Genomic DNA, 15,653 nt, shown 5'->3' with positions numbered 1-15,653 from the left:
TCAGCTGCAAGATGATTGTATAAATTGATGCATCTGCTGTTAAAGACTACAGAATGGAAACACAAGAATGCAGCACAGAGTAAACAAGAACATAATGACACGTCAGCAGCCTTCCTGTGGTCCATTGAGAAGGACCACAAAAAGGCTTGCAGTGCAAGGCCTGCTGTGACTAGACCTGTCCTGTTAAACACACTTATGAGGCAACATGGATAAAATCGATATTTTACACACTTGAGACCATCTAACACAGAAGAATCAAATCAAAGGGAGGGAAAATCACTAATTGGCCCCAATCTGAACATTTCCAGTTATGGGACTTGTGCTTATTTCTGCTTTTAGCAGTTTAGACATCAATGGCTGTTCGTTATTCTGAGAGAAGTAAAAATTAAATATATAAATTAATATAAATATTAAAAATAATAAATATTTACAAGATCTGAGGGCTGTACTCACTTAACTGAGAAACTTACTAATTCTTTCTCTTTTTTTTTTTTTATGGAACTAAAACTGCAGAACCTGTCAGTTTTGTTGGCACAGAGGCTCCCCATCATAAATAATCATTGATCAATTTATTTTATGGACATAAAAAGACACAGGGATGTTTGTTTATAAAAACTTTTATTTCATATCAGACAACAAGAACCCAAAATATAACAGCTTTTTATTAGTCAAAATAATGTCATAAAAAGTTCTGACACATAAGAACATTTACTCCCAGCCAGCTTTAGTAGATCTAATAAAAAAGGCTGCTTAAAAGGATACAGCCCCTGATTCTGGACATTTTCTCTTTTGTCTTCTGAAATTTGCTGCTCTTAAGTCACACCCTTTATTTCGATGTAATGTACGTTGAGATCCCTCCTGAGGTATTCCTCTGGTCTGTCTCGGGATCTGGGACTGGTTTACTCCAGCATGATCTGCTCCAGCAATCGCACTGCTTTCCAAAGGTCTGTGTGTGGTTTATGTTATGACCACAACACCATCAAATTCCAAAAATCACATTTCAATAAGATGCAAGGCTGAAATATTTTGGGTTCAATCTGTCTTCAATGAAATAAAAGAGAATTCATTAAAGAAACACATTTAGGTATATAAAGTTCCAGCCTTATGTATAGCTCTTGCTGCTTTTTTCTGGTTGTAAAGAAAGGTTGTGTTTATGGTTATTTATATGTACTATGCAGATTTTTGGGATCTGAAAAACATATTAACTGCTATAACAATTACATTCTACAAATTCTGTATATAAAGGACATACATCCCTTAGAAAAGAGTCAAGAGTAAATCAAGGTTTCAATTGATTCTCAAATCAACTGGAGTTCTGACAGGATAATAATTACAATTGAATAATCAAACTTTATTGACCTCACAATGGAGAAATTCCCCTCTACATTTAACCCATCCCCTTGGAGAGCAGTGGGCTGCCATTGTGTGGCGCCCGGGGGGCTGTGTGGGGTTAAGGGTATTTGCTCAGGGAGCCAGATTGCAGGCTTTGGGAGTGGGTTTAGAACTCAGAACCTCTGGATTCATAGCTCTATACCCTAACCACTAGGCCACCACTGCCCATATAGAAGGATAGATAGATAGAATAATACTTAAACCTTGCAGTTTTACATTAAACACAGAAAAAGAGGAATAGTCTTGTCTTGTTGTTTCTTACCAGCGGAGCACATTGGACAGCATTCGTTTCCTATCTTATACTCTGTAGAGTGACAGGTCAAGGCGCTGACACTCATATGTTGAATTAAAAACATCTGTGAAAAATAAAAGAGAATTTTCCTTTTCATTTCAGCATCAGTAGTGAATTCAACAGTAAATATCAGGCATATTTTTTGAGATTATTCAAACTCTCAAAGGATACTTAGATTAACCCCCCATCAACATTATTACCATCAGCTTCCCATTACAAACAACAACTTCCAAAAAACAAAAAGATAAAGTAATAAAAGTGCACTTCATGGTAGAACCTCCTGTGAAGCTCACTTTAATCAAAATTATACAATCCAGTAACAGAGCTGGTAGTAACAACATTAGTACTTATATAAAAATTATAATCAGTATTTTTTACTCCAATATTCATATCTATTTTTTTTCTCTTTTATAACCCGTTTGATGTTTGGATGCTGCTTCAGCTTCACATTCATGCTGTTCCTCAGCTTCACCCACAGAAACACAGGAACCTCTTTAGGTTCTAATCGTGTTATCTGTGTATCTCTTAACTCATGGACTCCTTCCCTTCTAAATAATATATTCCCTGGCACTTGGTTATTTTCAGCTCTCTAAATTATTCAAGCTGCAGGTAGTTTCACTGTGATATCAATTTGTAATTAACCTTGCAGAACACTAAAATCAATTGCAACAATAATGAGGCAATAATGTTTGGAGGTTTAACAGTAAATCATCCTTTTAACATCAACATTATAACATAGATATGTGAAAATCAATGAATAATAGTAAATATGGTAATATTACATTTCCCTTGGGGATTAATAGATTATTTTTGAATTGAATGATGAGACATGTGTATATTAACATTCTGCAAACAATTTAATCTAAAAAGAATAGAAAGTCTAAAATGAACAGATATTAAATATTGGAGACAAAGTTCAGGCTTGTTGCCAAGGGAATAATCAGGGTTCCTACAGCATAAGGCAAGTTAAATTCAAGATTTTTTAAGACTTTTTAATGCCACTTGAAATAAAAATTAAAGATCAAATTCACAAGAAACACAAGAAAAACCTGCTTGCGACAACTTAACCCAAAGGTTTATTTTTACATAAACCACTGCACTAATGTTTCAAAATTTGAAAAGCTATCGGGACTGAACCAATATTGGCGAGCCATTATTTCTTTTTTTTTTTATAAAAAAATATATAAAAATTGTCAATTTTAACATTTTATTTAGATTACAAAAATAAATTGTAATAAAATAATCTTATTTATGATGTTTTAAAAATTAAGACCTATGAAAGACTGATTTAAGACATTTTAATACCAATAAAGGCCTTAGTTTTATTTTGAAGAATTCAATGCCTTTTAAGACTTTTTAAGGACCCGCGGGATCCCTGAATAACGTCAGCTGTGCCACAAGAATCTAGACTTGTTACAAACCTTTAAATCCAATTCTGGAAGCAAAATAAAAGTCAAACAAGGTCTAAATACATGAAATACGAACCAATGTTAAACAGAATGATGTCTCATGCTGCATGTATAAACTGAACATTATTTAAACTCTATAGCCTGTCTGTGATAGATCACTGAACACATCCTTCCCTTTTTGCCCAGAATGAACCTCTGTTCAGACTTGATCATGTGGTGTCCAGTGGTGTCTTAAAGAACACAGTAACTTCTTTGTGCTTCAAAGGCCTCCATAGTCACAAGACCTCAGTCTAACGAAGCTCTTCTGAGATGTGGGCCAAAGAGATGCAGGTGTGGTGAAAATTAAAGTGCAGCACCAGTGTGATTCAGTCATGTCTCTCCGTGTGAGTTAGTCATGTCTCTCCGAATAATAAAATTATGTTAGAACACTTTGTTGACAATATGCCACTAAGAATTAAAGCTGGAAATAAACGGAAGTCCAACTTTACACCAACAAGGTCTACCTGAGAAAAGAGGCATATATGCTCCACAAAAAGTTTTCTTTTAGTTTTAAGTAAAGTAGCTCTGGTGCTTTTTTTTTTTACCCAAGAGTTGCTTCATATAAATAGTTATGACATGTCTTACGCAATAATGGCAGAGCTATGTGGTTTTGTAACTGCAAACATCTATTCCTGTCATGATCTTGGGTGATGTCTGGTCTGATTACTTCTTTCACACACCTGCTTAGCTTTGCCCTGTTCTCATTACCTGCATATCTGATCCACCCGTACCATCTCTATTTAACCAGCCTTCTGACCAACCATCAGTGCCAGGTTATTTTCGAGTCGTTGGTGAGAAGTTCTCGAGCATTCCTGTGTTACTGATTGCCTGATCCTGACCTATTCTGCCCCTCAACCTCTGAGACTGCCTGTCCCCGTCTGATCTGGTTGCCGAACCTGTCTTCTTACTCCTGCCAGATCTCTGCCTGTCTGTGTACTGAACCTGGAACTGACCCGACCCCGTTCTGGGTTCTCTCTCGGCACCTCACTGGATCTTTGACCTCCAGGCTCAGACAACTGAGCACATCACCGCCATCAGCTTAAGCTTGGCCGTGGTTTATCCTGCAAACCTTTCTCTGCCCGACTCTGATCCCCTGCATATCATCTGATACATTAGTGTCTGGGCAGCAACTTCTGTGCTGTGTTTGCAGCCGACCGGATGGAACCAACCTCACCCTCTGGGCTCGGACTGAATTATAAGGCCAGAGGTTCCTGCCTTTGACGCTAATGCTGCTCACTTCGACTCAGTTTCCAATAAACGTTTTGAGAAAGCTGCCTCAAATTTTAGATCCTACTGTTTTGAGCCTGTCAATTCAAGAGAGAGACCAAAACAGAGACCAAAAATGATGTAGAATAATGAAAGCCAAATGAAAGCATAATAAGTGAAGGGGACTTCACACTGGCTTTGTTTTAAACGTCTCCATCTTAAATAAAAATGTATGTTTTTTGTTTTAGTTCCTCAGTTAAAAACCACTTTGTTATTGGTTCCTCTTTAGTTGTGGCTGGTTAGGCATTGTTTTTAAAATTGAGCTTGAACCTCATCAAAACAATTGACTTACCTGCCAACTACCAACTTTCTTTTTCTTTTCTTTTCTTTTCTTTTTCTTTTTTAACCATTTTTGTTAAGTTTCCATACATACAGGGGTTGAACTAAAACTTCTTAAAGGTAGACTTGTACCGGCATGTCCTTTATGCATGGTTAACAGATTTTTAAAACTATTTTCAGTTTACCGTATATGCTTCCCACAGTGGAGAGTTGCTGAGCAACACCTCTGCAGGTTCTAACAAGCAGCAAAGCTTCCAGTAAACCTTTTTCTTAAGCATAATCAAGCCCACACCTTCAAACGTCGGTTTAACGCTGCAGTTGCAAAAGCAGATTGAAATTCAGTAAAGTTATCCAAACCTTTTCTGACTGCATAGAGAAGCAGCTTTAGGATGTCAAGTCATATCAGTTTATTAATTGACTCATCCATATTTCTAACATATCTGTCTTCTATAGGCTATAGAACCCCTCATACCTCTGCTTCCAATGGTCTATTCAGTATTATAAATGTGTTGGATTAGTGTAACATTCTAATTTACCAGTAGACAGACAGTTGCTATACTGTTGCTTCGGAGGTTCATTTTTTAAAGCACAATAGGAGGTTTCTGCAGACACCATCTCGATGATATTAAAGAAAGGAGTTCTATCAGCAGCAGGAAGTCAAATAATATATCAAATTAAGCTCTGCATTTCACACACACACACACACACATATATATATATATATATATATATATATATATATATATATATATATATATATATATATATATATATATATATATATATATATATTTATTAGGGGTGGAACGGTTCACAAAATCCACGGTTCGGTTTGGTTCACGGTTTCATGGTCACGGTTTTCGGTTCGGTATATGTTTATTGTTACACCGAAAAATAAAAAAATTTATAAAAATTAATGAAACATTTTTTTTTATGAAATGAATGAAAAAAAAAAAAAATAATGCATTGTAATTATTTTTAATGATCCGGGGAAACCATGGATCATTTCCGCATGTTTTGCTGTTTTGAATTTAATCATCTGGCGCATGCGCTCTACGATCTCCAAGGAACTCAGAGCGGAGCGGATGGGAGCCACAGTGGAGGCTGTAGGCTTTGCTTTGAGCAGCCGGTCTGGAGCGCAGCGGGGCGGAGCGCTGATGGAGTATGAGGGATTTCGGGGTTAGCATGACACGTTGGTCGTGTTGCTGTTAGCATACACAAAACGTGTTGCGCAATGCTTGCACACTGTTGCACTTTTATCCGCAACTTTCTTCCCGCCGCCATCGTAGGTCACTCTAAATGCAAAGTGGTCCCATACAGCAGACCTATAAAGTGCTGCTGGCGCGTCTTCCAACTCCTGTTCTTTCCCACTCGCCATACCCACACAATTCTCCACAACAACTGATTTTTTTCTGCTACACCCGGCTACGCTGCTTCACTTTTTCTCCTTGTTTACTACTGGTGGTTGGCTTTGGTCGCAGTACCGCCACCTTCTGCTCTGGAGTGTAAACGCTTCGCCTATGAGAAAAAGGAGCAGCGCATGAACCGAACGCAACACACGCGAATCGAACCGAGACAGTCGAACCGAACGGTTCTGACGGTTTTCATAAATCGTCCCACCCCTAATATATATATATATATATATATATATATATATATATATATATATATATATATATAAAAAGATACAAATCAATATATACAGTATATCTCACAAAAAGCATACTAGTGGTAATGGTAGCCTTCCTGTGTCTACTCTGTAGGTTCCAGTCCAATCAGACCTTAAAGCATCATCAACCCAGCATGCATTGCACAGGTTACAAAAGTGGTGACAACCATGATTGGACAATATAACAATTGACCTATAAGTTTTCTAAGTTTTTTTTATTTTTTTTTACAAACAGCAATTGTGTAGTTAATAGCTAGCATACAGCTCAAACATTCAACCACATCTCTCTCTCTGTCAGGATTTGTTTTTGGATAGTGGACCCAAAAGCAGAGGCAGAGCTGAATTTATAGTTGATTTAATAATGAGTTACTGTAAACAGAGGCATCCAAAAATCTAAATGTAAACAAAGTTCAAAACAAACAAGAAACCAGGAGTCCAAAGAATTCAAAACATGAAAATAAGTAAAGACGAAACAGAAACACTGGAGACATCAGGGGAATTACTGTAATCAGGTGGAAGGCTCAGAGAGCCGAGTCGGAGGAAGACTGAAGAGGTCAGACGAGGACACAGCAAAGAGGAACTGAACAGCAACAGTATTTATAGGAGACAGAAACAAAGAGAGGGCTAATGAGCAAACTGGGAGCAAGTGTGCACACAGCAGGAGAGGAAAAGAGCTAGGAAAAAGGAGAACACAAGAGGGCAGCAGAGGGCGACAAATAGAAACCAAGAAAACTGAAAATAACCAGAAAAGCACAACAAAATAAGAATTAAACCCTTTAAACTAGAAAACAAGGAATAAAGCAAAACTGGATACTCAAAAGAAAACAAAACAGAACCAAAACTGAATTAGTAACTGAGAAAACCCCAAGGAACACCACAAAATAAAAATTATACCATAAAAATCTATACAACAAAGAGCAAAGCAAAACTGAATATCAAAAGAAAAACATAACAGAAAGACATCTCTGGTTCAGGGACCTAGGCTGCCAGTCATTATCCCACACCATGTCATAAAGGCCTCACCCCAACACCAAGAGGACAACATTCACAAAGCAGAAACAAATCTGAAACTAAAAAATATTATTTAAATCAGAAAAGTAGTTCTCAACTTTTAGCAGTTCAAAATCTTTATTTCTTCATTTCACAATAATTTTTTTAACTTCAAGTTGTTATATTTCCAGTATCAATAAAAAGTTTTGTACAAAATGTATGGCCCTAATAACTTCATCCTGCCTGTTGATTAGCAGTAAGACAAGCTTCATGCTTATGGAGGACCAACTCTGCCATATTATATATATATATATATATATATATATATATATATATATATAATATGGCTGCCGTCAGCTTCGGAGCTCCGCTGGTTGCCGCGGTCCTCTCAAGTTCGTCACATTTTCTTTTAAATTACGCATTAAATCTGTGAATGGGCCATATGGTGATGCTTAAAAGTATAAGGTTCTCGCCTCAAATGATCTTAAAACGTACTTTTATTGAACAACAGCAACAGAAAAGAGAACATTTAACTTAGTACTCTGAGCTCTGTGAGTTAAGGAGATGGGCCGCCAAGCCAACCAATGAGCAGAAGTTGACTCTCTAAGACACCCCCCCTCCTCATTTGCATAATGAGACAGAAATGCATAGAGAAATGTAAAAAGGGCATAGAGAAATGTAAAAAGGGCATAGAGAAATGTAAAAAGGGCAGAGAGAAATGTAAAAAGGGCATAGAGAAATGTAAAAAGGGCATAGAGAAATGTAAAAAGGGCAGAGAGAAATGTAAAAAGGGCAGAGAGAAATGTAAAAAGGCAGAGAGAAATAAACAGCGGCGAAGAAATAACTAAGGTAAAAAAATACAAAGGAAGAATAAAACAGACAAAAATATTATAACATGCACATAAATAAATACTTAAAAATATAAGTAATTAAAAAATAAAGTTGAAGATTATAAAGGACAGAAAAATAAATAAGGTAAATATTACAAAGGCAAATAAATAAAGAAGCTAATTAAGAGTTATATACATTTATGTCTCACTTTTTTGTTGGCAATTAATTGTATGCTTATACATTTATTGAGCATTTATTTATTTCTGTATTTATTTTTAAATATGGCAGAGTTGGTCCTTCATAATTTAATGTGTAATTTAAAAGAAAATGTTTTGAACTTGAGAGGACCGTGGCACCAGCGGAGCTCCGAAGCTAACCGCAGCCGGTCTGCAGCGGCCCTCGCTCGGCATAGCCGTGTGTGAAGGACAGCTGTCTATGATGGCGATTTCAGGTTGTATTTGGCAAAGTCCCTACTCGCGTTCTAATTACTTCAGACTCTCCTCCTATAGATTCAACCGATGTAGTAAAATGCTAACCAACACGCTTCACACAAGGCTATGCCGAGAGAGGGCCGCTGCAGACCGGCTGCGGTTCGACCTGGCTGCCGTTAGCTTCGGAGCTCTGCTGGTTGCCGCGGTCCTCTCAAGTTCATCACATTTTCTTTTAAATTACCCATTAAATCTGTGAATGTGCCATATGGTGATGCTTAAAGGTATAATGTTCTCGCCTCAAATGATCTTAAAACGTACTTTTATTGAACAACAGCTGCAGAAAAGAGAACATTTAACTCAGTAGTCTGAGCTCTGTGAGTTAAGAAGATGGACCGCCAACCAATGAGCAGAAGTTGTATAGGACACCCCCCCTCCTCATTTGCATAATGAGACAGAAATGCATACAGAAATATAAAAAGGGCAGGCAGAAATGAGGGCAGGCAGAAATATAAAAAGGGAAAGTAGAAAATACAAAAAGTAAAAAAAAATAAATAAGGTAAATATTACAAAGGCATAAATAAAGAAGCTAATTAAAAGAGTTATATACATTTATGTCACACTGTATAATTTAATTTCTACTTACATTTATTTCTTTATTGTATTTTTGTTGGCAATTAATTGTATGCTTATATATTTATTGAGCATTTATTTATTTCTGTATTTATTTTTAAATATGGCAGAGTTGGTTCTTCATACGTGCTTGAGTTTCAGTGAGTTGACAATCTTCTGAGGGACATACAAGAGTATATTATCAATACTGTATTAACATTACTGTAGATAATTTGTGTTTTTTTTCCTCATTAAAAAACAAAAGTTCAAGTATTTATTAAGGTTAAACCTGGATAGCTTTTAAGGTTTTTAGACCTTTATCGGTCTCCGTCAGTCACGTGACATTTGTTGCTAAGACGCCATTTTTGGCGTAAAGGCGTAGTGTAAACAACCGCAGTATAGCTAAACGAAGGACTAAAGGATTGAGTTTGTCTCTCTGACTATATGGAAAAAAGTAAGCAGAATGTGAAATTACCGTAGGCTACGGTGTCGTGCCAAGGTAGTTATCCCTGCGAAAATTTGTATCCCCTCGTCGGGCGCGCGCACGGAGTAGGAAGAACAACCCGAGTTAACTCCGCTTCGATTCCAACGTGCAGAACTTGAAATTTGAAAGGTTTTACGTACATGAAAGTTGAGCTTTACTGTTTTATTCTTTACTTCACATGTTATAGCAGAATATCGCCAGTGATATTGATCTAAAACTAATAATAAAACACAAACGTTTGCTTGAAAGCTGGTCGCTGACAGCAGTGTCTACTCCTCCCTCTGAAAGCAAACAGATCCTTGTTCTTTTCCACACGTTCATTAAAAAAATCTCTCATTGTTTCACAGTGTCCAAATGTTCTCATCCCATTGAAAACTGTTGTAAACCGTATACTTGTAATAAAAATGAAATAGAAAATGGAGTGCACGTGTAATCATTAAAAACTACTGTATATGCAGAAGGAAATAATTTTTTCCTCGTTGAAATTTGGTACTTAAATCTATATTTGTGTTTATAGTAACTTGCAATTTATCTATGTTGTACTATCCTTAATAAACAGTTTGTGTTCTAACATCAGCCATTTTATTTCATCCCATTTTGCCAGAACTGGCAATATGGGATGAAATAAAACCTGCTGTAATCTGTTCCCCCTGTCTAAATCAGGCAAAAAAGGCCCCAGCTTTTTCATTTTTGGCTTATAAGTATCTTTTATGATGACAATTTATTCCTGAAACTTTGGATGTGATGGACCTTTATTTCTTAAAGTTACAAGGAGGGAACAAATTATAGCAGGCCACCTGCTGTAATCTGTTCCCCCTGTCTAAATCAGACAAAAAAGGCCCCAGCTTTTTCATTTTTGGCATCATAAAAGATGCTTATAAGCCAAAAATGACAAATCTGGTAAATAATTGTGCCGAAAGAACAGCCGCGTGTGGCTTATCTCGACTTTACGCCTAATATGGTGGTTTTCCCACGATGCACCGCGCCCGAGGTAAACAATTGACGTCACCTGGCGGAGACCGATTCTCTCTTTCAATGATTCTCCAGCGCTCCTTTAAGTCTCCTCTTCATTTAAAGCATTTTTAAACCGTTTATTCTCAGATCCTGACTGATCTGCCCTCTAAAGTGTCGCAGCCTCCATTTTAAGGGAAATAGACTTTAGAAAAACAACCAGCGCTGTGAGAAAATAAGAGAAACATCAGATATCTACAGGATCTATTCTAGACCAATCATCTATCAGCCTCAAACTGCTGCGCTGACACTTTCTGATCTGTTTCTATAATATTTCAGTAAAAGCACAGGTTGATTAATACAGTTTTATATTTTGGCAGAAATGTTACTGTACTACTGTACTGTACTCAGAGACGCGACAGTTCGGTAAAGTTAGAAAGATATTCAAATATTCGGACTTCCGAGATCAATAACTCGAAACGTTGTTGAAACACAAATGGCGCCTCTTTCATGTCCACAGACTATGTACTACAAGAATCAAAAAGCGTTATTTTCGAGAAAAACGAGCCGTTCTCTGAGCAGGATGTATTACATTGATCTCTATGCACAGGCAGCAGCCAGGCGATTGGTTAGGGACCGTCTGCAAATGGTAAAACAACAGCAAAACGTTGCAAAAAAAAAAAAAAAAATCAATAACTCCACTGCCATAAAGTGCAGACACTCGCGCAAAATTTTGAGAGGTAACGCAATACTTTTGCGAGGGAACGCAATACTTTTGCGAGGGAACGCAATACTTTTGCGAGGGAACGCAAAAGAAAAGAAAAAAAAACCTATGTCCCCTAAGGGGCTCCGTATAAGCGACACTTAGAGCTACAGGATCTATTCTAGACCAAACATCTATCAGCCTCAAACTGCTAATCTAACACTTTCTGATCTGTTTCTATAATATTTCAGTAAAAGCACAGGTTGATTAATAGTTTTATATTTCGGCAGGAATGTTACTGTACTCACCAGAGACGTGGCTCTGTGTCACTAGAGTTAAATGCATGAATCTCCGTGAGGTTTATATTTTAAAATAAAACGAGTTTAAAGGATCATCGTTAAAGTTGTCAAAGAAAAACAACTAGAGAGCACAGCTCTCAGTCAGAGGAGCCGTTTTAACGGACCTGTCTGTACTTGTAGGACATTTCAGCTCCAATGTTCAAAGTCTTCTTCTTCTTCTTCTTCTTTTTTTTAATGGCGGTTGGCAAACAACTTATAGGTGCATTACCGCCACCTTCCAGAATGGAGTATGGATCAGACAAACTATTATATTCTCCCTAAAATACCCGTTCTTCTTAGAAAATTAAAAATACTCCCAAAAACTACATCCCCAGATGACCTTTGAAACAATTCCCTTATATCTAGTTTACTTTTATTCCTGTCTAACTCTCTACACAACATCTCTCTTTTCTGAGTATATTTATTACATTCTAAAAATATGTGTTGGACAGTTTCTAATTTCCCACAAATACACCCTGTATTATGCTTATTCATTATTTTAAGAGTACTATTTAATCCTGTATGTCCGAACCTTATTCTAGATATAATATCTTCTTCTTTTTTAATTCTATTACATTTTCTTAATTCTCCAACCTTGTTTTGAATACTATAATAAAATCTAGCATTCCCTCTTTTATCCCACTGTTCTTGCCATTTCTTCTTGAAATACACTTTTATAATATTCTTTAACTCATTTTTACTAATGACAATGTTTAAATCAATATCCTTTTTTACAGCACTCTTAGCAAAACTGTCAGCTAACTCATTACCGATAACACCAATGTGAGCAGGAATCCAGACTAATTTAACAACAGAACCACCATTTTTAATCCTAAAAATTGAGTGAAGAATATCCAATATAATATCTTGTCTTGACTCTGAATTAAATTCTAGAATACTTATTAATGCACTACTTGAATCTGAACAAATTAAAACCTCCCTGTCTTTTGTTTCCTCAATCCATTCTAAAGCCATTAAGATAGCCATTAATTCACCTGTATACACTGCCAATTTATCTGTTATTCTTTTATTCCTCATAATATTTAAATCTGGGATTACAAATGCTATACCTACTTTATCATTTAATGTTTTAGAAGCTTCTGTATAAATTTGTATATACTCTGAATATTCTTTTTTAATATAATTTTCCACCTGTTTTTTATCTAACTGTCTCTCTTTTCTCAATAAATTTAAATCAACATCAGCCTGTCCAAAGATCCATGATGGAATAGCAGGAATAACAACCACAGGACTGATTACAAAGTTATCTATTCCTATATTTTTTACTTTATTCATAATTGTCCATCCAAAACTATTAATTTTTTTCTTTTCTTTTTCTTGACATGGTTGCAGTGTAACATACGGAGGATGATTTTCTTAAGATCCTTTAATATTTACCCAGTAATTTATGGCTAGTTGTTCTCTCCTGAGCTCCAGTGGCATCTCACCCATCTCCACTTGTAGAGCGAAAACTGGGGTAGTTTTCATTGCTCCACAACAAAGTCTTAATGCCTGATATTGTATTCTATCTATTTTCTTTAATAAAGTACTTGAAGCTGAGTTGTATACTATACTGTACAACCATAATCTAAAATTGATCTAATTAGTCCAATATATACTGTTTTTAATGCTTTTCTATCTGCTCCCCAATCTTTTCCTCTCAGACATCTCATTATATTTAAAATTCTTTTACTTTTTTCAACTATTTTATCAATATGTATCTTCCATGTAGGTTTTTTATCAAACCAGATGCCCAAATACTTAATTTGATCTATCCTTTCTATAACATCCCCATATTATTTGAGATTTACATTATTGCTTAATTTCCTATTTGTAAAAGCAACACATTTAGACTTAGATGTTGAGAACCTAAAACCCCAATCTAAAGCCCAAGCTTCTACATTCTGCAATGCTTCTTGTAGTTTTCTATTTACAAACTCTATATTTTTCCCCCTCTTCCAAATAATACCATCATCTGCAAACAATGAGACACCAAAGGATTTATCTATACTACTAAAAATATCATTAATCATTATACTAAATAGAATAGGACTTACTATACTACCTTGGGGAGTACCATTTTCAACTTGATATTTTGAACTTATTACCCCACCTATTTTTACTCTAATACTTCTTTTAGTTAAAAAACTTTTTATTCATCTATATATTTTACCTCTTATACCTATTCGTTTTATTTTAATAGCCCTTCTTTCCATAACATATCATAAGCCTTTTCCACATCAAGAAAGACTGCTAACACACTCTCCTTATTTACCTGAGCCCGTCTAATTTCATGTTCCAGACATAATGCAGGATCTATTGTACTTCTGCCTTTTCTAAATCCAAAATGATAAGATTTAATCTTTTCTTTAGATTCTAAAAAATAAATTAATCTGTTATTTACCATTTTTTCCATGACTTTACCCATACATGATGTTAGAGCTATTGGCCTGTAACTTTCAGCTAAATTAGGATCTTTACTAGGTTTGCAAATGGGTATAATGATGGCTTCTTTCCATATATCAGGTAATATCCCTTCCTCCCACACCTTATTATATAATTCTAATAATATTTCTTTACTCACATCACTAAGATTATTTAACATACTATAACTAATTTGATCTTTCCCAGGAGTAGATTTACTAGAATTCCTCAATGCTTTATTTAATTCTAACAAGGAAAACTTCATGTTAATAGAATCCTTACAATCTTCTTCATCATTGACCAATGCAATATTTCTCTTTAATGTCATTTCACGCCCTCTTTTTTCTTTATTATTTACATTTTCTGTACTATGTATCTTAGCAAAACCTTTAACTAATATTTCAACTTTATTCTTATTGTCTATTATAATATTTCCATTATCTTTAATTACTGGGAAAAAATATTCTTTTGAACTCCCTGACAATTTCCTAATAGTATTCCATACTCTATCTAAAGCAGTATTTTTCCCCAAAGACTCACAATATTTCCTCCAATAATCCCGTTTAGCATTTCTTATAGATTTCCTAACTTCTGCCTGTTTCCTTTTATAATTAACTAGATTTTGGAAGCAAATTGTTTTCTTAAGTGTTTTAAAAGCCTTATTCTGCTGTTTAATTGCAAATGAACATTCTGGTGTCCACCAAGGTACTATTTTCTTTTTTTTTTTATACCACTACTTCTAGGAATAATTATTTTGGCTGTGTTAATAATAGAATTACTAATTTCTAAATTTAATTCATTTATTGGTTTACTTATATCTACATTTTTCATATTAATCTCACACATTATTTTAAACCTATCCCAGTTTGCTTTCCCAAATTTCCACCTCCCCTCAATTTCTACCTGATCTTCCTCTATATCTATTCCTGTCCTTGTAAAAACCGGATAATGATCACTCCCCATTGTGTTTTCTTTACATACTTTCCAACTGCAATTATTAGCAATAGATTGAGAAACTAAAGTCAGATCAATAGCCGATTCCTTACCTCTTACCAAGTCTACCCGAGTACCTACCCCGTTATTTAAAACTACCAATTCTTTTTCTTCATTGTTCTCTTCTAAAATTCCTCCATTATAATCATCTTGATCTCCCCATGAAGTGCTATGTGCATTGAAGTCCCCACACCAAACTATTTTCCCTCTCCAGTGTTCTAATATTGTTTCAAGTTTTATCTTTTCTATTTTTTTTACAAGGATTGTAATAATTTACAGTTTTAAATTCCTACTGCAATAAATTCTAAATCTGATATTATTTGGAGCTGAATGAATTTAACTTTTTCTTTTATAAATATGGCACATCCTCCTCCATTCCCACTTGTTCTATCTTTACGTAATATTGAGTAACCATGAATACTAAACTGTAATGATGGCTTGAGCCATGTTTCCTGAATGCATATTATATCTGGTTTTTTATTTAAATTTTTAATGAAGCCTTTAAATTCTTGACCATTTGCTATTAAACTGCGAGCGTTCCATTGTAATATTA

Source organism: Cyprinodon tularosa, unplaced genomic scaffold (genome assembly GCF_016077235.1).
Source record: "Cyprinodon tularosa strain WSP-4 unplaced genomic scaffold, ASM1607723v1 ctg716, whole genome shotgun sequence".
Lineage (NCBI taxonomy): Eukaryota > Metazoa > Chordata > Actinopteri > Cyprinodontiformes > Cyprinodontidae > Cyprinodon > Cyprinodon tularosa.
The sequence above is the reverse complement of the archived record's forward strand: the minus strand, read 5'-3'. Positions refer to the sequence as shown.